Raw genomic sequence first — 22,480 nt, 5'->3', positions numbered from 1 at the left:
GGTTCATCATTTCTATGGCTCATTTCTGGTGCAGGTTCTCCCTAAAGGAATAAAGCCGTAATACATTCAAATAGCCATCTGAACATTCAAATAGGTGCAGAAAACCTCCTTCTTTTAAATACATCTTTTGTTTCCATGATATACTACCTACAGGAAATTTTTTTAGTAGTCTCTCCTAAAATACATTTGGTATGGTCTTGTTATGAAACATTGTATGATTTCATAACCATACAGAAGAGCATACTATTTTCCTAATCTGGAATACATTTCTAAATTCTACAGTGCCTTTAAGAAAATGGGCTTTATGTACCTCTATTTCATCAGTGACATATAAGCTCAGGGAAAACAGTTATTTTCTATCTTGGAACTGACAATTGTATATAAACAGCTTATGCTTTCACTTTTACAGCAACATCAAACCAGTACTGATTTATGCAGCTCCCAATGTCTTTATTTCTTGATTAACTTCTCTTTGGGCTTTCACTATAAGCTACTGATATTTTTTAGAGATAAGGTAACAGCAAAACTTGTATTAATTTCCTTCACCATATTCAGCTGCTTGTAACTTTGGCAGGTGCTGTATCTTTTAGGTCCTTTAAGTGTGAGGGCAAAGGAGTAAATAGGTCATGATGGTGTAACTGAAGGCCATCACATATGCACAAGTCAGGTTATGGCTGCACAATGGACCTTGGTTCTGACACACAAGCTTGTGCTTTGACTCAGCAAAGTAAATAACACTCCCTTCAAGCAGTCTGCACAAAGCTGTCAGAGTGTTCTGGTTTAACACACAGCGCATTATCAGACATTAGAATTCCAACATAAAACATTTTAAAAAATAAAACATTTTAAAACATTTTTAAAATGGAATGTTTTCCCCTGGTATTTGACAATATGCTGTTCCTAAGCAAAGTGGCTAAGAGTTTAATAAACCATCAGGAAGGCTACCTAAAATCTGAAGTTCATTTTGATTAAGAATCTTCTCACGTAAGTAGACCACTTGCATGCTCCTATTGCAGTAGCTCTCACCTACACTTGCTTTTGCTTCTTTACCCTAATCTACTGAAGGAGATCTTGTCTCCACATCACTACATGCTGTACAGACCTGTTGTGGAATATTACATTTTAATGGCACACCAGGAGACTCTTGGGCTCAGCTAACACAAGCTCTCAGCTTTAGTGTAAACCTGGTAGCAAAGTAAACAGAGTTAGGATGGTACTGAGTGCTAACACAAATTCCAGCCTACCTCTGTCCTGAAGAGTGGATGGAGCAAATAAAATGGTGGAATCACTTATAAATATGATGATTAAAACTGTATGCTGGTCACTTTTATTTTGTGTTATGCTTCAGAAATAGAGGCTATTAAAATAACAACTAGGTCAGATAAGAAACGCTAATAGGAGATGAGGCTTTATATTGTGAAGATACAGCTAGCAAAATTTAGTGCTGTAGGAGCAGATGTGGCTGCAGAAACAATGATACACCTTTCAGCAGAGTCTGCAAGGTTGTTTTGTGGAGATAAAACCAGGAAGTCCCTGCTGCAAGTTCCTACCACCACCACCCACCTATCCAAACTCCCCATGAGTCCAACAGGCAGGTTCATGCTCTGATGTACCTATTTGCATGCATGGTCCTCTTTTATAACCCAGATTATTGTGACTGAGCTACAGCTTGTGGCTGTCTTTCAGAATAAGATTGCAAAGCAGCTGAGATAGTTATTCAACCAGGTAGTTGAAGCAACATGAATAAAAATTGTAGAGTAAGCCTTAAAGGTTACAGTCTAATTGTCAGTAACTCCAGTTTTATATTTTCACTGAGAAATTTTCTCTTCAGCTCTTTCAATGAGCCTGATGCAGCAAATTTCTGCAACATTTCAACAAAACCGACTAAAAATCTTTTGTGTACAGGACAAACAATTTACAGTACTCTCTGCCCACAGAGTCATTTAGCATCAGGTTCACAGGACCAGCTTTTATTAAAACAATCCTCTCACCATGAGAAAGGTTGCAGAAACAACATCTTTACTCTAGAGCAGATAGCATTTCCTTAAAGCACTCCACCAGAGTCCAAATACAAACCCTCACATGCTTGTGCTAACAGTGTTGAGTTACACAAGAGATGGTAAGCAGCTGAAAGAGTGTAACTTTGTCAAAACAGCAGGTCGGCTAGCATTATCCTTCCATATACTGCAGACTCACTGCAAATGTCAGAGTCATCTTCCACTGTTGAATTTCAAGCTAAAAGTCAACAGGAAAATTAATAACCCAACCTATTGTTGTGACTGAGTTAAACATTACTGAAGTAATGGCTACAATTCAGAGTAAGCGTACAACGTGATCGAGCTTCTTTGTCCAGGAAGATATTGAAACAACAGAACCACCATCAATAGAGGCATGGCAAATCCAAAGAAGCAACTGATGTTGTGGACCAAAGGAGATGGGCCTTGAGACTGCTATCACGAATGCATGTATTTGTATGGCAGAGAGGTTTCTGTGGGGGTAGGGAGAAGGAAGAAGGGAGGGAGGGAGATTGGAAAGGAGGGTAGGGAACTCTGAGAAAAAGTGGGAATAGCTGATGAAAAAGCTTCCCTGAAAATACCTAATGGTAGAGCACCACTGTACTGGTGGTAGAACAAAGTATGGGTGATGCTCAGAGAAGTCTCTCTCCTCTTAGCTGAATCCTACTTCATCTATGGAATTGAGGTTTGGGTTGGGTTTTCTAATTAGCATTACTGGATCTGGTTTCACCATCAAATTAACATTAGCTGAAACTAAATTTGTTATTTTAGAAAGTCAGAAATATTTTTAAATTGTCTGGCTTTGACCTATGTTTGACAGCATAAATTCAAGTGGCTCCAGTGTCACAACCCCAGTTCTGACCTTGAAGCAGTTCCTCATTCTGTCTTGCCTGAGCATGGTTTTATTCATACACATTACTCTGTGTTCTCTGTGTACTCTCTGCATTTTGCCTGTGCAAAAGCGGAAGAAGCAGCAGTAGATCCACTTTCAGGTGGGTTTTGTTGATGTCTTTCAGAGATGTGTCAAAAACTAATAACGGCAAGCCTGTCAAAAGCAGCTAGTGAGATTGTTCCACAGACACAAGGTCACAGACAGGACAGCTATACACTTCACCAACCAGCAGGACTCAACACTTGCAGAAGCTGTGCTAGAAGGCCCCCTTCTCCTGTGCTGACCTCCATCAGTCTTTAATAGGAGCTAGTAATGCTCCTCACTGTATTTTGCAGCCCAGCTTACCAGACCACCACCAGCTTACCTTCACACCACCACAGCATTCAACATGGTGCTCCTTTAGGGGAAATAGGTACCTGTGAAATCTGTCCAGCAGAGAGAAGAGCAGATTTCCTGAAGTCTCTTAGTATTCAGGTGATTATAGTATGTGCCACAGTTGTTTCAGAGAAGCATGAAACTCATGAGGAGAACATGTGAATTCATTCACAATATATGCTTATCTACAAGCATGTAATACAGATTGTAACTGACATTTAAGATGACCCACACCCTATATAAGCCTCACAAAAACTGCCTAGTTATTCACTTTCCAGCTTGGCAAACTAAGCCTCCACACGCAGTGTCAAGCTAAAACATTTGTTAAAGTAATTCTTGGTTTCCTTCCATTTCAAACAATTTCATCGGGTGGATAGATTGACTCATTTTTGACTGAAGCAAACAGAAGTAGAGAGGTAGAAAAATAGAGGTATAGAAGCCATCACTAGCTAGAATACAATTTTTCTGTACACCGTTTCCTTCCACATAAGGATGATGGAAGGTTTCAGCTATTTTTGAGGTCACTATCTCCAATTAACACATGAGCTTTAAACAAATCAGACAACCGTGGAACAATTTTAATCCCTGAATGAATAAATCCCTTGGGGGATCTGGCTTCAGAGAAATCAATGGACAATTCTATTAAGCCTTAATAGCAAATTAGGCACAATCTGGTTTCTACAATGAACCTCAAAGCCACAAATCCTGTCATAAGAATTTATTTGTGCAATCAGTGTTCAGGGCCTGATTATACCTAGGATATCTCCTGTTCACAGCAGCTGTTGAAAGAGCACCGTGCTCAATCATCTTTGGGTTAGGGGATATAGTTTTATGGGGGAACACAGGACAGTAATAAGCATTAACTGTGTGAATACTTGTTTGCTTCTGTGAAGTCCTACCCTTATCAGCACCCTGTTGCCCACTGACCTTATCTCTAGCTCTGAAGGGTTAACAGAAGTGTCAGCTGTGGCAGTGAGAAGCTCAGCATTTGCTCTCACAGCTTTTCATAGCAACATATAAATGACCTCTCCTGCCCTATGGACTGGAAGTGCTCTAACTGTGGGATCAAACACAATTCATTCATACTGTGCTAGAAAAATACACCGTAGACTGGTGCAGAAGATTGAACTGTCCTTTAAAAGGAGATCATCAAAATAGAAGAGGCAATTTCAACCCTCCCCCTCAACATAACTAAACACTCACCTACTGACATCTCTCAGGGTAAGGAAAAAAATCACTTTGCTTGATATAGGTGATACAGCATAGCCTGTATCTAGGAGCCTCAGGGCTGCATCTGTTGTAAATTAAATGCTCTGATGACTCTTCTATGGCCTTGGAGTCAATGACAAGGACCGCAACCAGAGCTGTTCTAACAATCCAAGAGGATCAGTGACGATATGAGTCGCGAATATTCAATAGTATAGATGCATCTCCCCTATCCCAGAGCTACCCAAAGTGTTCAGATCTGGGGCATGCCCATGGGGCATGACAGTTGCCTATTGGCTTACAGAACCAGAATTCCCTTCCTTTGAAAAAAGGAATGTTAACAAAGAAAGAGGGTGGAAATAACAAACAAAACTATGCAGACAGAGCTCTGAGACACATGGCACACCCAGTTCTCAGAAGTACTCACTCCAAGCATCCACTGTCTAGATATACAGTTCTAAAGTCAAGTTTTCAGGAGCCATCACAGTATCAGTATCACAGTATCACTTAGGTTGGAAAGGACCTCGAGGATCATCGAGTCCAACCTGACACCACAGACCCCATGACTAGACCACGGCACCAAGTGCCACGTCCAATCTCCCCTTGAACGCCTCCAGGGTCGATGACTCAACCACCTCCCTGGGCAACCCATTCCAATGCCGAATGACTCGCTCGGTGAAGAACTTCCTCCTCACCTCGAGTCTGAACCTCCCCTGGCGCAGCTTGAGACTGTGTCCCCTTGTTCTGGTGCTGGTTGCCTGGGAGAAGAGGCCAACTCCCTCCTGGCTACAACCACCCTTCAGGTAGTTGTAGAGGGCAATAAGGTCACCCCTGAGCCTCCTCTTCTCCAGGCTAAACAATCCCAGCTCCCTCAGCCTCTCCTCATAGGGCTTGTGTTCAAGGCCTCTCACCAGCCTTGTTGCCCTTCTCTGGACACGCTCAAGTGTCTCAATGTCCTTCTTAAACTGAGGAGCCCAGAACTGGACACAGTACTCAAGGTGCGGCCTAACCAGAGCAGAGTACAGGGGCACTATGACCTCCCTGCTCCTGCTGGCCACACTATTCCTAATGCAGGCCAGAATGCTATTGGCCCTCCTGGCCACCTGAGCACACTGCTGGCTCATATTCAGGTGGCTGTCGATCAGCACACCCAGGTCCCTCTCTGTCTGGGAGCTCTCCAGCCACTCCGACCCCAGCCTATAGCTCTGCATGGGATTGCCGTAGCCAAAGTGCAGCACTCGGCACTTGGACTTGTTGAAAGCCATCCCATTGGACTCTGCCCATCTGTCCAGTCGGTCGAGGTCCCTCTGCAGAGCCTTTCTACCCTCTAATTGACTAACATCTGCCCCTAACTTTGTGTCATCTGCAAACTTGCTGACGACTGACTCTACCCCTTCATCCAGATCATCAACGAATATGTTGAAGAGGACAGGGCCCAGCACTGATCCCTGGGGGACACCACTGGTGACTGGCCTCCAGCTGGATGCGGCACCGTTCACGACCACTCTCTGGGCCCGGCCCTCCAGCCAGTTCCTAACCCAGCACAGAGTGTAGTGGTCCAAGCCACGGGCTGACAGCTTAGTCAGCAGTTTGCTGTGGGGGACGGTGTCAAAGGCCTTGCTGAAGTCTAGGTAGACCACATCCACAGGCCTCCCCACATCCACCAGGCGGGTCACCTGATCATAGAAAGAGATCAGGTTGGAGAGGCAGGATCTGCCCTTCCTGAATCCATGTTGGCTGGACCTGAGCCCTTGGCCATCCTTCAGGTGCGCAGTTATTGCCGCCAGGATAATCTGCTCCATCACTTTCCCTGGCACTGAGGTCAGGCTGACCGGCCTGTAGTTTCCAGGTTCCTCCATCCGACCCTTCTTGTGGATGGGGACCACGTTGGCCAGTTTCCAGTCATCTGGGACCTCACCAGTGAGCCAGGACTGGAGGAAAATGATGGAGAGTGGCCTAGCTAGCACATCCGCCAGCTCTCTCAGCACCCTAGGATGGATCCCATCTGGTCCCATGGACTTGTGGATATCCAAGTGGCTCAGCAGGTCCCGAACTAACTCCTCATGGATTTCCAGGGTATTACTCTGCTCCCCGACCCCAACGCCCAGCTCCGGAGACCACTCGTCCTGAACTCCTGCCTTGCTGTTAAAAATTGAGGCAAAGAAGGTGTTCAGGACCTCAGCTTTATCCTCATCCTCAGTAATTGTGTTCCCCTCCAGGTCCACTAGGGAGTTCAGGTTCTTCCTGCCCTTCTTCTTATTGTTAATATATTTATAAAAATGCTTTTTATTATCTTTGACTGAGGTGGCCAGCTTCAGTTCCAGCTGGGCCTTAGCCTCCCTAATTTTATTCCTACATAAACTTCTTGTACTTCTCCTACACTTCTTGTAAAGAATAGAAATCATTAGCTGGTAAGATGTACAGTGGGATTTTCAGGTTAGGTGTCTTAATGCTATTGCAGTTGACTGGAATTACATCCCTAAAGATGGTAGAAGTTTCTTTGTTAAGAGAGATGCCTCTGTTATCCTTCAGGACCCAAATACAATGTCTCAAATCTATTTTGCTGTTTTATGAAAGAAGAAATACTGAAGTAATACTACAACCTTTTTCCTCCTTCTGTGTAAATAAAAAATATCACCTGCATATTTCAGCTTGAGATGTTGCTTCAAGTCTGTCTCTGAGCAAGGAAATGGAAGCTAGCAAGGTAAATTTCAACATCATCCAGTAGCATGAGACACAAGACAGGCAGAAGTAGTTAAGTTTAATTCACACTAGTTGGGCATTCTGTCAAAGGCTTCTTGTGGAAGTAATTAAAAAAGGGAACCTGAGCTCATTAGAAAGAACAAATAATTTTCACAGTGAAACTACTTTTTTTTTTCCCCCAGCATCCTTTTACTGATGCATGTTATCCAGAACTCTGTAATTTGCACATTAATTTGAAACACCAGCATACAGCTATCACCTCACTTAAACTAGTAAAGAATCAATATAATGGTTAAGTCTCAGCTTCATTAGAACCATCACTGCTGATTGTTTTTGCAGAAAAATCTACAAATATATTAATGATATACTCTCAGACTGCTGTCTGTATTTTCCCAGGTGTTGACAGGCTCAATTGCTTCATTTTGAGCTGCCAAGATTTTTAGTTTCACCCTGTTACAACTCATCAAACAGATGTAGGCATTTTACACTCAGAATTCTACAACACACAATGTTCACACTTTAGAGACACCCAGAATTAAAGTACTCCAGAATCAGTATATTGATTACACTGTTCACTGTCATATTTAAAATTTTACAGCCTTCCAGTTTAAATGTATTTTGGAGCAGCCAAAACCTTGTCTCTTAAATTGCACTTTGTTTTATCCACATCTACCTGCAAAACGTTAATCTGCTTGAATCAGAAAGATCTTTCTATTAATGACTATGTGTGATGACACACATTTAATGACAATAGCTTACCCTACTTCACATGGGGTGATGGCATGAAAGAGGCTGCAGTACCACAGCGAGAAGGTACAGGGGTATGACTTGTGCCAGTATTGCCCGATTGAAAAATATAAACTGCGAAGAATCAATCTTATCAAACCAAAAGCTGTAGGCCAAAGCTGAAGAAACATAATTTGCAGGGTGTTCTGCTGACTTTAAGGTGAGTAACAGTTCACGTAAATGCTTTGGTGCAGATAAAGTCATCTTCCTTAAGGAACAATTTTGTCTGTGAATGGATGTTTTACAGTAACAAGACAAGTAACTAAACAGTCTCCTTTCGTGATCTCTTTTCTCTTTAGTAAATCAGAAACATAAATCAGTAAGAGAAGACTATATATTTAATATCTTAGACACACCACGTTTTAGTGGTTTATGATTGAATACCTGTCTTTCATGTGATTTTTAACTCTCTTTCTGAGTTTGCAAAGCTGGGAAATGAAGTAGATTTTTCTACTGAGTGTGTTACAATCCATCATTCTATTGCCTTCCTACAAAGATTTCTGTGTTCAAATGGATGTCCTTAAGTACTTTGGACTGATAGAACCAGACACATTGAGTTTATCAGCAGCTACAGTCTCAGAAAGGCACTTCTAGGCATCTGAAAACATTGAGATAAATGCATTGTGCATGATGGATAGATACTACACTTAATGAGCCAAAGCCAATGCTTGCTGGTAAGAAGAAAGACGTAAGAGGGTAAAAGAATCAATGAACTATAGCTGTGCAGGACACTGAACAAGAGATTTGTGACACTGGTAACTATCATGTGAGTCCTCACTTTCTTAGTGCTTTATTCAGTATTCCTAAGGTTGGAAGAGACCTCAAAGATCATCAAGTCCAACCTGTCACCACAGACCTCATGACTAGAGTAGGGAGGACACTACTGCCCACTGCAAGCTTGAACTCACGACCTTCCCATTAAGGGTCTGATGTGCTACCAACTGAGCCACTATGAATACCTAAAAACAGACTTAGGAAACATCTTCATTTTCTGCACAATGTGTGCTCTGCAGGGTCCCTGTCCAAAACATTATTTGGTTATAGTGCCCCACTTAAGAGACTTGTGCCAGCAACATGCATCTGTAACCAAGAATGGAACAGCCAGATAACTCTGAAAGGCAATGGCCATTTATTAAATCTTCACACAAACACTTGGAGAACTTGTCTCTGTGTCATTAGACATTGATGACTTCATTTTAGTCCTGCTGAATCTGAAATGTAGCTTTGATATCACAATAAATTTTTGCCATAATTTATTTATCTTTTCGGTTCCTCAGTAAAAGTTCAGTGCCAGTTCCTGATCTTGCAGAGCGCTTTCTTTCTCTTTGTTACTCTTCCATCATGATTATAAATACTGAATCTGCCAGCCAAGTAACTTACAGCTGTTAACGTCCTGCACAAAGGGAGAGCAGAGGATGCCAGTACTGATACATGTGAGCAGAGCCTCTTTTTAGAGAAAGAGCCTTGTGGCAGGCAGAAGGAACTCATATTCCTATGCGCTACCTTAGAAGCAACACTGCTGCAGCCACTACTATGCAGATTACTTTTTTTTTCCCCCCCTGAATAACTAGGCTGTATATACCCACAAACACACTTTATGCTAAACAAAGTATTTTTAATTAAAAACACAGTAGAAGTTCACAAGATTGTAAAAGCAAAGTAACAAGATCTTCTACTGTCTATGAACTCTGACGTCTGTACATAGGCTAATTATCCATCACTGCAACTACAGAAAGGTTCTGCTTCATCACTGGATAAAGGTAAACACACCTGCTCCCTTTCCTTTAATGATAAGCCAGCTCCCACAATAAAACTGCCTTCTTTCAATTATTAAAGAGCAACAAAGCAAGTGCCAGTAATAATGTTACATTTTTTTCCTTCTGTAATCTAATCTTTGCCCTGGAGAAAATGCTGACGAGAGCTCGCTTCCACTTAAAATTTACATAAAAACAACCCATATCATGTTGCATGGAAAATAATTGGTGCCACACTGTTTATTGGCATGGTGATATGAAGAATGAGAAATTACTCAGATTTAAAAATTATATACACCCTTCTATCAGTATCAAACAGGTTTTGATGCATGGTTACTATTTTAGTAACCAAATGCAGGAGAATACACAGCACTGAGTAGAGAACACAATGTTTAACTGAAGAAAAAATTATGGGAGCTAATGACAGATTTATAGTGGAAAAATAGAACAAGCAAAACTTCTCAAAGATCTTGTGCATGTCAACCTGGAATAACAATTTACTTTCAGACAAAGGATGTAATGTAGAGTCCACTGCACACTTCTAGATTATATTATTATTGCTTTGGTATTTATATACACATAAAGCCTACAATATGCATGATTTTATGTAAATCAAATACAACTAAGCTAGCTATAAAAAAAACAACCCGAGGCTTTTAACTAGTGTGGAAACATGAAAATAATTAGTGTTTGCATTGGCTCCAAGGAGACCTTAAAAGGGGTATTCTAGTACTTAAAAGGGACCTACATGAAAGTGTAGTGATAGGACAAGGTCTAATAGTTTTTAGTGAGAGAGGGTTGACTTAAGTTAGACATAAAGAAGACGTTCTTCATGGTGAGGGTGGTGAGGCATCTGAAGAGGTTGCCTAGAGAAGTGCATGCTCACTCCCTGGAAGTGTTCAAGGCCAGGCTGGGTAGGGGTTTGAGCAGCCTGCTCTAGTAGAAGGTGCCCCTGTCTATGGCAGGAGTAGGTGGAACTAAATGATCTTTAAGGTCCCTTCCAACCCAAACCATGCTATGATTTTATGAAATATTTTTTTTTCAGTTAATCACATAGCAAACTGTCAGGATGATGTTTTCAGAACTAAAATTTCATTGCACTCCTAAAAGTTCTTGAATGGATTCTCATATAGTGATCTAAGATCTACTAGTGGCAATTAAAATTGAATACACTAAATATACTATAGACAGTAAAATTTGTCAACAGAAGCTAATGTAATAATGAGAAAATTTTACTCTTGATATTTCCGGTCTCACATTCAAAAATATATTAATGAGGGGAAGAAGTCACAGCCTTTAAGGCCAATTTCAGGCCATTGGACCAGTCAGACATTTCAGGAATGAGAAAGCCTTTCGGACCAAGAAAACATGCCCACAAGCTGAACTTGGCCTTCCTGAGGGGTGTTGAGCTGATGGGAGCATGATTTCCTGTTCACCTCAGCCTTCTTAGGGAAGGTGTGGACCTACTCAGAAAGGAATCAGGTGAACTGGTGACAAGTGACTTGGAGGAGGCTGAGGCTCTCAATGAATTCTTTACCTCTGTCTTCACTGACAAGAGCTCCAGCCACACTCCTGAGATCACAGAAGACAACAGCAGGGACTGGAAGAAGGAACTGCCCATTGTGAGTGAAGATCAGGTTTGTGGCCATCTGAAGAACCTGAAAGTGTTCAAGTCCATGGGACCCAATGAGATACACCCACAGGTGCTGAGGAAACTGACAGATGAGGTTGCTAAATCTCTCTCTATTATATTCTAAAAGTTGTGGCAGTCTGGAGAAGTCCCCACTGACTGGAAAGGGGAAACATAACCCCATTTTCAACAAGGGAAAAAAGGATGATCCAGGGAACTATATACCAGTCAGTTTCACCCCTGTGCCTGGTAAAATCATGGACCAGATCCTCATGGAAGCACTGCTCAGGCAGAAGAATAACAGAGGTGATTGGGTACAATCAACATGGGTTCACCAAGGGCAAATCCTGCCTGACAAACCTGGTGGCCTTCTATAATAAGGTCATACATGAACAGACAAGGGGAGAGCAGCCAACATTATTTATCTGGACCAGAGCAAAGTCTTTGATGCTGTCCCATATGACATCCTGGTCTCCAGGCTGGTGCAGTATGGGTTTGATGGGTGGAGCATTCAGTGGATAAGGAACTGGCTTGACAGCCACACCCAAAGAGTGGCTGTCAATGGGTCCACGTCCAAGTGGAGGCCAGTGACAAGTGGAGTCCCTCAGGGATCAGTACTGGGACCAGCCTTGTTTGATATCTTTGTTGGCAACATGGACAGTGGCATCGAGTGCACCTTCAGAAAGTTCCGTGATGACACCAAGCTGTGTGGAGCAGCAGACACGCTGGAGGGAAGGGATGCCATCCAGAGGGACCTTGACAGGCTGGAGAGGTGGGCACAAAACAACCTCATGAAGTTCAATAAGAGCAAGTGCAGGGTGCTGCGTCTGGGTCAGGGAAATCACAGACACTGATATAGGCTGGGCAGTAACCAGTTTGAGAGCAGCCCTGAAGACTTGGGGGAACCTGGAGATGCTGGTGGATGAGAAGCTCAACATGAGCCACCAGCCACTTGCAGCCCAGAAAGCCAATCACATCTTGAACTGCATCAAGAGAAGCACAGCCAGCAGGTCGAAGGAGGTGATTCTCCCTCTCTACTCTGCTCTGGAGTACTCTACTCCTGGAGTAATGAGTCCATTTCTGGAGCCCCCATTACAGGAAGGATCTGGATGTGCTGGAGCATGTCCAAAGAAGAGCCACAAGGATGATCAGAGGGCTGGAGCACCTCTCCTATAAGGATAGACTGAAAGAGTTGTGACTATTCAGTCTGGAGAAGAGAAGGCTCTGAGGAGACCTTCCAGTATCTCAAGGGGGCCTACAAGAAAGCTGGTGAAGGACTTTTTAGGGTGTCAGGACTAGGAGGAATGGGAAAAAAAAAACTAGAAATGGATAGATTCAGATTGGATGTTAGGAAGACATTCTTCACCATGAGGGTGGTGAGACACTGGCACAGGTTGCCCTGGGAGGTGGTGGAAGCTTCATCCCTGGAGGTTTTTAAGGCTAGGCTGGATGTGGCTCTGGGCAACCTGCTCTAGTGTGAGGTGTCCCTGACAATTCTGTGATTCTATGATTCTTCACACCTTTGATAAACCTCAATGTGGTGATTGTGAAGGAGCCTCCTGTGTGCATAGAAACTGGCAGCTTCGTCTTTCCGTTACGTGCGTTCGGCCTGTTTTGATTGACATTGAGCGTCTCCCTTCGCTCTACTCTGAAAAAAAACTGGCTTCAGGGAACACAGAGGAAAACAAAGCCCGGTGCCGCAGGCGAGCACCCTGGTAGCGGCCACGCTCCCCTCCCCCGGCGGCAGCGGCAACAGCGGGTCCGCCCCGGCCCCAACGCCCGCGGCCTACCAAGAGGGAGCCGCCGTCAGGTGGGAGGGGATCGCGACGGCCGGTCTAAGGCGAGGGGGTGGCGAGGTGCCCCGTAGGTGGGCGGGCTGCAGACAGACCCTGTAGGCGCCCGGTACTGCTGCGGAGGCAGCGTCCATCTTTGGACACCTGCTACCGCTTTCTGACAAGTTTCCTCACTTCCCGCCTTGCTAGACAGCCGGTAACAAGGGCGGTGGCGCAGGCACCGAGGCCTCCCACCGCCCCTCGGGGACTACTTGCACGCCGCTAGCGGTGCAGCTGTGTAAGGGGTTTCGCACAGCCTTCACTCACCTTGGAACCGCACGAGGCGCGAAGGGGCAGCCCTCCGCCGGTCACCGCGGCGCGGACAGGGACACTGGCAGCCCGCAGGCGGCAAGAGAACGGTGCCTGCGGCGGGCAGCGCCTGGGAGGCGACGAGGAGTGAGTCAGGCGGCACCAGCCCATCCGAGTGCTAACCTACAGCCACCTGCGCGCAGACCTACCTCACTCCTCCCCGCCCGGCAGCCACCTGTGCCGGAGGATCCGCCTGCAGCCGCGGGGCCAAAGGCGAGGCACGTCGCTAGGACTGCCCCGGGAGCTGGCGGGCGGGGTGCCGCCCTGGGGTAAAGGACGGGGCCGGCGCGGCCCGGCCCGGCCTCCGCCGCGGGACCGGTCCCTGAGGTTAGGGGAAGTGATGAGAAGTGAGCGGACCAGCAATTAATGGAAGAGTTATGTGCACCACTGGAGTTTTCTGTCTTAGTTTTTCCTTTCCCTTTGCCTAGCCTAAGTATTTTAAGGTAAGCAGTTGGTCATCTCTCGGCCTTTTTCTCAAGGGAGTTAAAGACTGTTGGCAGAGTAATTTCAGTGTGTGAGTACATCTGCTAAAAGTAGATCAGACCCGATTTAAAAATCAGTCAAAATCCTTCCAGTGGTATATAGAGTGAAACGCTTCAGCTGAAGCTGCTTGCAGCTGTGAATACAGTACATTTGAATATTCAGGTAGAGCATTTGAAGCTTAGTTTCCATTCAGGAGGTGAGAAAGGAAGGCTGGAGGAGCTGGCTGGAAGACTTAACAAAAATAGCATCAACAGAGTAGTTTCCCACAAAGGCATGTATCTATTTCAATAACTTTCAGGCTTTGGAGTTCTGGTTTTGGCATGAGCATGTTTTTGTCTCTGAGGAGTTTCTCTGGTGTAAAATCAGTGAATCCAAGGGCAGCAGTTTTGCATAGAAAATACAGGTGTTGCCCAAAACCAAAAGAAGAAACACCTCACTACATTGCCTCACAGTGTAAGGTAATGTTACAAAGAAAACCCAACTGATTCAAACTCTCTGAAGCCAGTTTGAAGGTATAGGGAGTAAAAAAGGCACTTATTTCAGATTTGGGCAAGCAGGTGGGTCTCCTTGCAAAGTCTGCATGTGTCAAAGAGGATCTAGTTACAGTATTTAAAGAACACATTGATACACATCACTTTTTTAAGAAATCCTTAACATACTCATCAACCTTTCACAACTCAAGCTAATGTACGCAAATGTCTCTCTCACATGCACACTCCCAGCCTCTGACAAAATCTGGGGGAGCATCTTCAAGAAGAATTCCCCTGACTTCCTCAACCTCTGATGCTCCAATGGTCTTCATCAGTTTGTGCTAGTTGACCTAGAGGTTCACAGTATCACAGTATAACTTAGGTTGGAAAGGACCTCGAGGATCATCGAGTCCAACCTATCAACACAGAACCCATGACTAGACCATGGCACCAAGTGCCACGTCCAATCCCCTCTTGAACGCCTCCAGGGATGGTGACTCCACCACCTCCCTGGGCAACACATTCCAATGACGAATGACTCGCTCGGTGAAGAACTTCCTCTTCACCTCAAGTCTAAACTTCCCCTGGCGCAGCTTGAGACTGTGTCCTCTTGTTCTGGTGCTGGTTGCCTGGGAGAAGAGACCAACCCCTTCCTGGATACAACCACCTTTCAGGTAGTTGTAGAGGGCAATGAGGTCACCCCTGAGCCTCTTCTTCTCCAGGCTAAACAATCCCAGCTCCCTCAGCCTCTCCTCATAGGGCTTGTGCTCAAGGCCTCTCCCCAGCCTTGTTGCCCTTCTCTGGACACATTCAAGTGTCTCAATGTCCTTCTTAAACTGAGGGGCCCAGAACTGGACACAGTACTCAAGGTGCGGCCTAACCAAAGCAGAGTACAGGGGCACAATGATATCCCTGCCGCTGCTGGCCACACTATTCCTAATGCAGGCCAGGATGCCATTGGCCCTCTTGGCCACCTGGGCACACTGCTGGCTCATGTTTAGGCAGCTGTCAATCAGCACCCCCAGGTCCCTCTCTGTTTGGCAGCTCTCCAGCCACTCTGACCCCAGCCTGTAGCTCTGCATGGGGTTGCCGTGGCCAAAGTGCAGCACCCGGCACTTGGACTTGTTAAATGCCATCCCATTGGATTCTGCCCATCTGTCCAGTCGGTCGAGGTCCCTCTGCAGAGCCTTTCTACCCTCTAACTGACTAACATCTGCCTGTAACTTGGTGTCATCTGCAAACTTGCTGATGACTGACTCAATCCCCTCATCCAGATCATCAATGAAGATGTTAAAGAGGACGGGGCCCAGCACTGGTCCTTGGGGGACGCCACTGGTTACTGGCCGCCAGCTGGATGTGGCACCATTCACCACCTCTCTCTGGGCCCGGCCATCCAGCCAGTTCCTAACCCAGCACAAAGTGCAGTGGTCCAAGCCACGAGCTGGCAGCTTAATGCAGGTTCATGCATGCTCAGAGAGGATTTATTAGTGAAAGGATTCATCAGGATTCATCATCTCCTTACCTGAGATCTCTACAAAGATGGTCTCTCTTTCCAGATGTGTTCTGTGTTATCTTAAAGAAACAAAGGCTAACAAACTAGTAAATACGGTTTCTCTACTGTGCTCAAGTTGTTTTTATTGACCTATTTCATATTTATTTATAAAGACTCTTTGTTTCATTATCCTATTTTGTTTTCTACTTACAGTAAAAGTATCAGAATGAATAATGCTCTGGAGCTTGCTGGTGGAGAGCAGAAATGATAATGGAGAAACTGGTGCACAGTCAGTTTTAGAAATAATTTCAACATTGCTTCTAAAGCAGTTGCTGTGGGTGAAAAAAGTTATGCAATTACCAGTTTTGTTTCTGTTAGGTAGCACTGTTTTAAAAATGTGTATGCTATTCTGACAACACCTATAAAGTATTATTGTCTGCAGGAAAGACAAGCACAGTGTTCACCTGCTAGGTTCTGCTGCTAGGTTGCGCTGCAACTCTGATGAAGTTTTCTGCTTTGTCTGTTCTATATAATTGGCTTGGGTGTAGGCTGCATTAATGATTTAAAAAAAGAGAAATGTTTGTTCTTCTCCCACTTCCAGAAAGAAAAACACTGAAAGTACAATGTAGACAAGAAACACAAGCTAGGAAACTTTAATGTTGGACTTTTGCTTCTGCTGAAATAAATATTAAATTGCTTCATGGATTTTAATGAAGGTCAAATGTGGGACAGCCTAGAAAAAAATCGAATTGCAATATATTAGGGAGTCAGATAAAAAAAAATCAGACAAAAGATCATTATGAGTGCATAAAAAAATAAATCTCTTGCTTCCTATTGAAAGACCACACTTATTTGGAGACACTCCAGCCTGTATCACTAAAACAACCTGTATTCCTTGTTGCAGGGCTATTCATACTGAAATCACTAAGATGTGGAAGGAGTTGTTAATGCAAATTAACAAGTTAGATATTCAGTATCTTCTAAATAGGTACACATTCCATTGTATAATATGTGAATATTAAGTAAATATGCAAAACCAAGCAAGTAACAGAGCTGCTAAAGTACAGCTGATGCTTATAGTCATGTGGCTTTCCAATACTCCACATCCTGCACAGATATTGACAGGATTGGTTGCTCTCGGTAAAAAAAGGAGAAACAAAAGCAACTCTGCTCTAGTACTACCATAGAGTACCACATACCATGAGGGTTTCTCCTGGTCAAAGATTAAAACCATCTGCTTTAACACTTGACAGCAGACTCTTAATTCTAATTATGTGCTACTACAGTTCAAGCTTTTTTAGTGTCTAAAAGGAAAAAAAAACACATCTGGTTTTGAGTGAAATCAGCAGGATAAATCACATAGATATGTGGTTCTAAATGCTGCTGAAAGGTTGCTTGCATAGATTTTACAAAAAGCAGTGAAACACACCCAGCAACACACAGTGGTCCTCCTTGGTGGGACTATACTGGTAATGGAGACACTCTTCTGTATGCATAGGAACTCCTCTGTTTCTTCTAGTATGAAGAAAAAGAGACTTGAGGGAAGATACTAGAGATACTGAATTATTTTTTTATACAAACTCAGTAAACCAGTTATGCTCAAGTAAAATAACTTCTACTGATTATTGATGACAATTTCCTTTACCATGGGTAAGCAAATTCAGTTGGAAACTACTCCATAACCAGTAGTTAAAAATCAGAAAGATATTATTGCAGAAGAGGATGAACACTATTTAAAATATTCTTTGTTATGCAAAAGAGAATTTAAGAGTAGCTGAGAAGAAGTTTAACATGCTCTTATTTCACTTAAACCCACAAATTTTATTTTCAGGTTTATCTATGGAAAAAAAAATAGTAGTAAAAGGCATGTTTCCAGGGATGGGGCTTTTACCACCTCCACTGCCTCACTATCTTGCCAGTAAAGAATTTCCTCCTCTTATCTAATCTAAATCTACTCTCTATCACCTAGAAACTTTGATTCCTCCTCTTATTGCTACACTCCCTGATAGACTCCCTCCCCACCTCTCCTATAGGTTCTCTTTAAGTACTGGAAAGTCACTATAAGGTTTCCCCGGAGTCTCTTACAGGCTAAATAACCTCAGCTTTCTCAGCCTGTCCTCATAGGAGAGGTGCTTCAGCTGCCTGATCGTCTTTGTAACCGCTTTTATGGCCTATTATTGCAACTGAAGAATTGCATTTTGGAATATGGGCCTTTGCACAGCATACCAGCTCTCCAAAAGGACTCAGTTTTACCTGTGTTATATTTATTTCATCTCTCCTCATCTTCTACGTGATAGATCAAATTTCTCAAACTTGTTTGTGATCATCTACAAATCAATATGGCAATATGATTGCAAAACAACAAACAACTTTCTCTTCTGGGATGATATGATCATCTCTCATATGGGAAAAGTGTACACTATGCCTTTTAAGAACTGCATCATGTGGTAATGGTTAATGCCATGATGTTTCAACCTCCAGTCTTTACTTGCAAGACATCGCATTAACACTGATGATTGCTGAAATTATTTCTGTGGCTGTCTGCCAAAAAACGAATGAAGAAACAGGACATAAATTAAAATCATGTCACATGTATAGAAAAATATTGTTGCTTGTATGAAAGATAACCTTAGAATTTATTATCTGCATTTTTTATTTATTTTTTACATTACCCATCAAAATACAGGCTTTTTGAAGCTACCTGTTCCTTAAAAGCCATGTAGAATTATATCTACATTTCCTATCAACCTTTTCTTTCAAAAATAAACTGGAGACCTTTTTAAAACTTCTTTATGATGATAAGAAGAAGGATTAATCTATTTTTAAAATTGCATAATTTAAGAGAATTAAACAAGAATTACTTCTCTGTTTCCAAATACAGAAGTAAAGATTTCCCAGGTGATTTAAAGCAGAGAATGCTAACATTTACTCTCACATTGAAAGTGCAAGAATATAGAACATATTTTTATTGTTATTATTATTAATATCATCTAACCAAATGTTATGACAAGTCCTACGAGGAGAGGCTGAGGGAACTGGGATTGTTTAGTCTGGAGAAGAGGAGGCTCAGGGGAGACCTTACTGCTGTCTACAAATACCTGAAGGGAGGTTGTAGCCAGGAGGGGGTTGGTCTCTTCTCCCAGGCAACCAGCACCAAAACAAGAGGACACAGTCTCAAGCTGCGCCAGGGGAGGTTTAGACTCGAGGTGAAGAGGAAGTTCTTCACTGAGCGAGTCATTCGCCATTGGAATGGGCTGCCCAGGGAGGTGGTGGAGTCACCATCCCTGGAGGTGTTCAAGAGGGGATTGGACGTGGCACTTGGTGCCATGGTTTAGTCATGAGGTCTGTGGCGACAGGTTGGACTTGGTGATCTTTGAGGTCTCTTCCTCCAAACCCCTCACTGTGGCAATGCCAGCAACGAGCAGTGTGAGCAATCTGGCAGTGCAGGCCTAGAGCCTGAAATGGTGGTAGGCCATGCTCAGCATAAATGCAGAGCCAGCTAGCAGTGTAGAAAAACAGTGCTGTGCCTGCAGCATGTAACTAAAACAGGACGCTGGTAGCTATAACAGAAAGTTATCTTGGAACAACAGGACATGCACCTGCATCAACAAGCCTCGCGTGTCATTAGTGGTGGGACCAATAATCTATAATAGTGCGATGTCTGGTCTATGAGAGGGAACCAATGGAGCTATGCCAACAAGGCACTCCGAGTTTATATAAGTTGTACAAGTTCCCTTGATAGGCATTTCTACCTTTCCTTTCCCTTCTTCTTTGCTTTACTGTGCTATACATGCACTATAGGCCTACAATACTGGAACAATAAAGGAACAATACTCGATCATATTGGTCAGCTGTATTGACTCCAATCTCCATCCCATTAATTCACCAGCTTTGTTGCCCTTCTCTGGGCACGTTCCAGCAACTCAACAGCTTTCCTAAACTGAGGGGCCCAGAACTGGACACAGTACTCAAGGTGTGGCCTAACCAGTGCAGTGTACAGGGGCAGAATGACCTCCCTGCTCCTGCTGAGGTCCCTCTGCAGAGCCTCTCTACCCTCCAGCAGATCAACACCTGCCCCCAGCTTGGTGTCATTCGCAAATTTACTGATGATCGACTCAATGCCCTCATCCAGATCATCAATAAAGATGTTAAAGAGCATGGGGCCCAGCACTGATCCTTGGGGCACACCACTACTGACTGGCGGCCAGCTGGATGTGGCACCATTCACCACCACTCTCTGGGCTCAGCCCTCCAGCCAGTTCCTAACCCAACACAGTGTGCTCCCAGCCAAGCCATGGGCTGACAGCTTGGCCAGGAGTTTGCTGTGGGGGACAGTGTCAAAGGCCTGGCTGAGGTCCAGGTAGACTACACCCACAGGCCTCCCCACATCCACCAGGCGGGTCACCTGATCATAGAAGGAGATCAGGTTGGTGAGGCAGGACCTGCCCTCCCTAAATCCATGCTGGCTGGGCCTGATCCCTTGGCAATCCTGTAAGTGCTGTGTGATTGCACTCAAGATGACCTGTTCCATAATCTTGCCTGGCACTGAGGTCAGGCTGACAGGCCTATAATTCCCTGGCTCATCCAACTGGCCCTTCTTGTGGATGGGCACAACGTTGGCCAGCTTCCAGTCTTCTGGGACCTCTCCAGTGAGCCAGGACTGCTGAAAAATGATGGAGAGTGGCTTGGCCAGCTCATCTGCCAGCTGTCTCAGCACCCTAGGATGGATCCCGTCTGGTCCCATGGACTTGTGGGGATCCAAGCAGCTGAGGAGATCTCTAACTACCTCCTCCTGGATCACAGGGAAGCTATCCTGCTCCCTGCCTCCATCTGCCAGCTCTGAAGACCCGCTGTCTGGAAGACATTCTCTCCTGCTAGTAAAAATTGAGGCAAAGAAGGTGTTAAGTACCTCTGCCTTTTCCTCATCCTTTGTTACAACGTCCCTCTCCGTGTCACTCTCACCAAGGAGTGGAGGTTGTCCTTGCCCCTCCTCTTGCTTTTAATATAATTATAGAAGGATTTTTTGTTGTCCTTCACAGCAGAGGCCAGTCTAAGCTCTAAATGGGCTTTTGCCTCCCTAATTGTTTTCCTGCAAGACCTAGCAACATCCTTAAACATTCTATGGGTTATTTCGCCTTTCTTCCAAAGATGATACACCCTTTTTTCCCCCCTTACAGTATCACAGTATCACTTAGGTTGGAAAGGACCTCGAGGATCATCGAGTCCAACCTGACACCACAGACCCCATGACTAGACCATGGCACCAAGTGCCACGTCCAATCTCCCCTTGAACGCCTCCAGGGTCGATGACTCAACCACCTCCCTGGGCAACCCGTTCCAATGCCGAATGACTCGCTCGGTGAAGAACTTCCTCCTCACCTCGAGTCTGAACCTCCCCTGGCGCAGCTTGAGACTGTGTCCCCTTGTTCTGGTGCTGGTTGCCTGGGAGAAGAGGCCAACTCCCTCCTGGCTACAACCACCTTTCAGGTAGTTGTAGAGGGCAATAAGGTCACCCCTGAGCCTCCTCTTCTCCAGGCTAAACAATCCCAGCTCCCTCAGCCTCTCCTCATAGGGCTTGTGTTCAAGGCCTCTCACCAGCCTTGTTGCCCTTCTCTGGACACGCTCAAGTGTTTCAATGTCCTTCTTAAACTGAGGAGCCCAGAACTGGACACAGTACTCAAGGTGCGGCCTAACCAAAGCAGAGTACAGGGGCACTATGACCTCCCTGCTCCTGCTGGCCACACTATTCCTAATGCAGGCCAGGATGCTATTGGCCCTCCTGGCCACCTGAGCACACTGCTGGCTCATATTCAGGTGGCTGTCGATCAGCACACCCAGGTCCCTCTCTGTCTGGGAGCTCTCCAGCCACTCCGACCCCAGCCTATAGCTCTGCATGGGATTGCCATAGCCAAAGTGCAGCACTCGGCACTTGGACTTGTTGAAAGTCATCCCATTGGACTCTGCCCATCTGTCCAGTCGGTCGAGGTCCCTCTGCAGAGCCTTTCTACCCTCTAATTGACTAACATCTGCCCCTAACTTTGTGTCATCTGCAAACTTGCTGACGACTGACTCTACCCCTTCATCCAGATCATCAACGAATATGTTGAAGAGGACAGGGCCCAGCACTGATCCCTGGGGGACACCACTGGTGACTGGCCTCCAGCTGGATGCAGCACCGTTCACGACCACTCTCTGGGCCCGGCCCTCCAGCCAGTTCCTAACCCAGCACAGAGTGTAGTGGTCCAAGCCATGGGCTGACAGCTTAGTCAGCAGTTTGCTGTGGGGGACGGTGTCAAAGGCCTTGCTGAAGTCTAGGTAGACCACATCCACAGGCCTCCCCACATCCACCAGACGGGTCACCTGATCATAGAAAGAGATCAGGTTGGAGAGGCAGGATCTGCCCTTCCTGAATCCATGTTGGCTGGACCTGAGCCCTTGGCCATCCTTCAGGTGCGCAGTTATTGCCGCCAGGATAATCTGCTCCATCACTTTCCCTGGCACTGAGGTCAGGCTGACTGGCCTGTAGTTTCCAG

General features: G+C 44.8%; 1 protein-coding gene across 2 annotated transcripts in view; it reads right to left on the bottom strand.

Annotated features, from left to right (window-relative positions):
- Nucleotides 1-13,710, bottom strand: part of CRACDL (CRACD like) — an 84,633-nt gene extending 70,923 nt beyond the window's left edge. The window contains exon 1 of one of the 2 annotated variants that reach the window (XM_068138748.1): nucleotides 13,461-13,710. The gene's annotated coding sequence lies outside the window, so the exon portion shown is untranslated. The remainder of the gene's footprint in view (nucleotides 1-13,460) is intronic. The other variant, XM_068138739.1, reaches the window with a different exon arrangement.
- Between the last annotated feature and the right edge of the window lie 8,770 nt (nucleotides 13,711-22,480).

Source organism: Melanerpes formicivorus, unplaced genomic scaffold, assembly GCF_026170545.1.
Source record: "Melanerpes formicivorus ecotype bairdi unplaced genomic scaffold, bMelFor1.0.p_v2 SCAF_1, whole genome shotgun sequence".
Lineage (NCBI taxonomy): Eukaryota > Metazoa > Chordata > Aves > Piciformes > Picidae > Melanerpes > Melanerpes formicivorus.
Note: the sequence above shows the minus strand (reverse complement) of the source record. Positions and strands in the feature narration are given on the sequence as shown.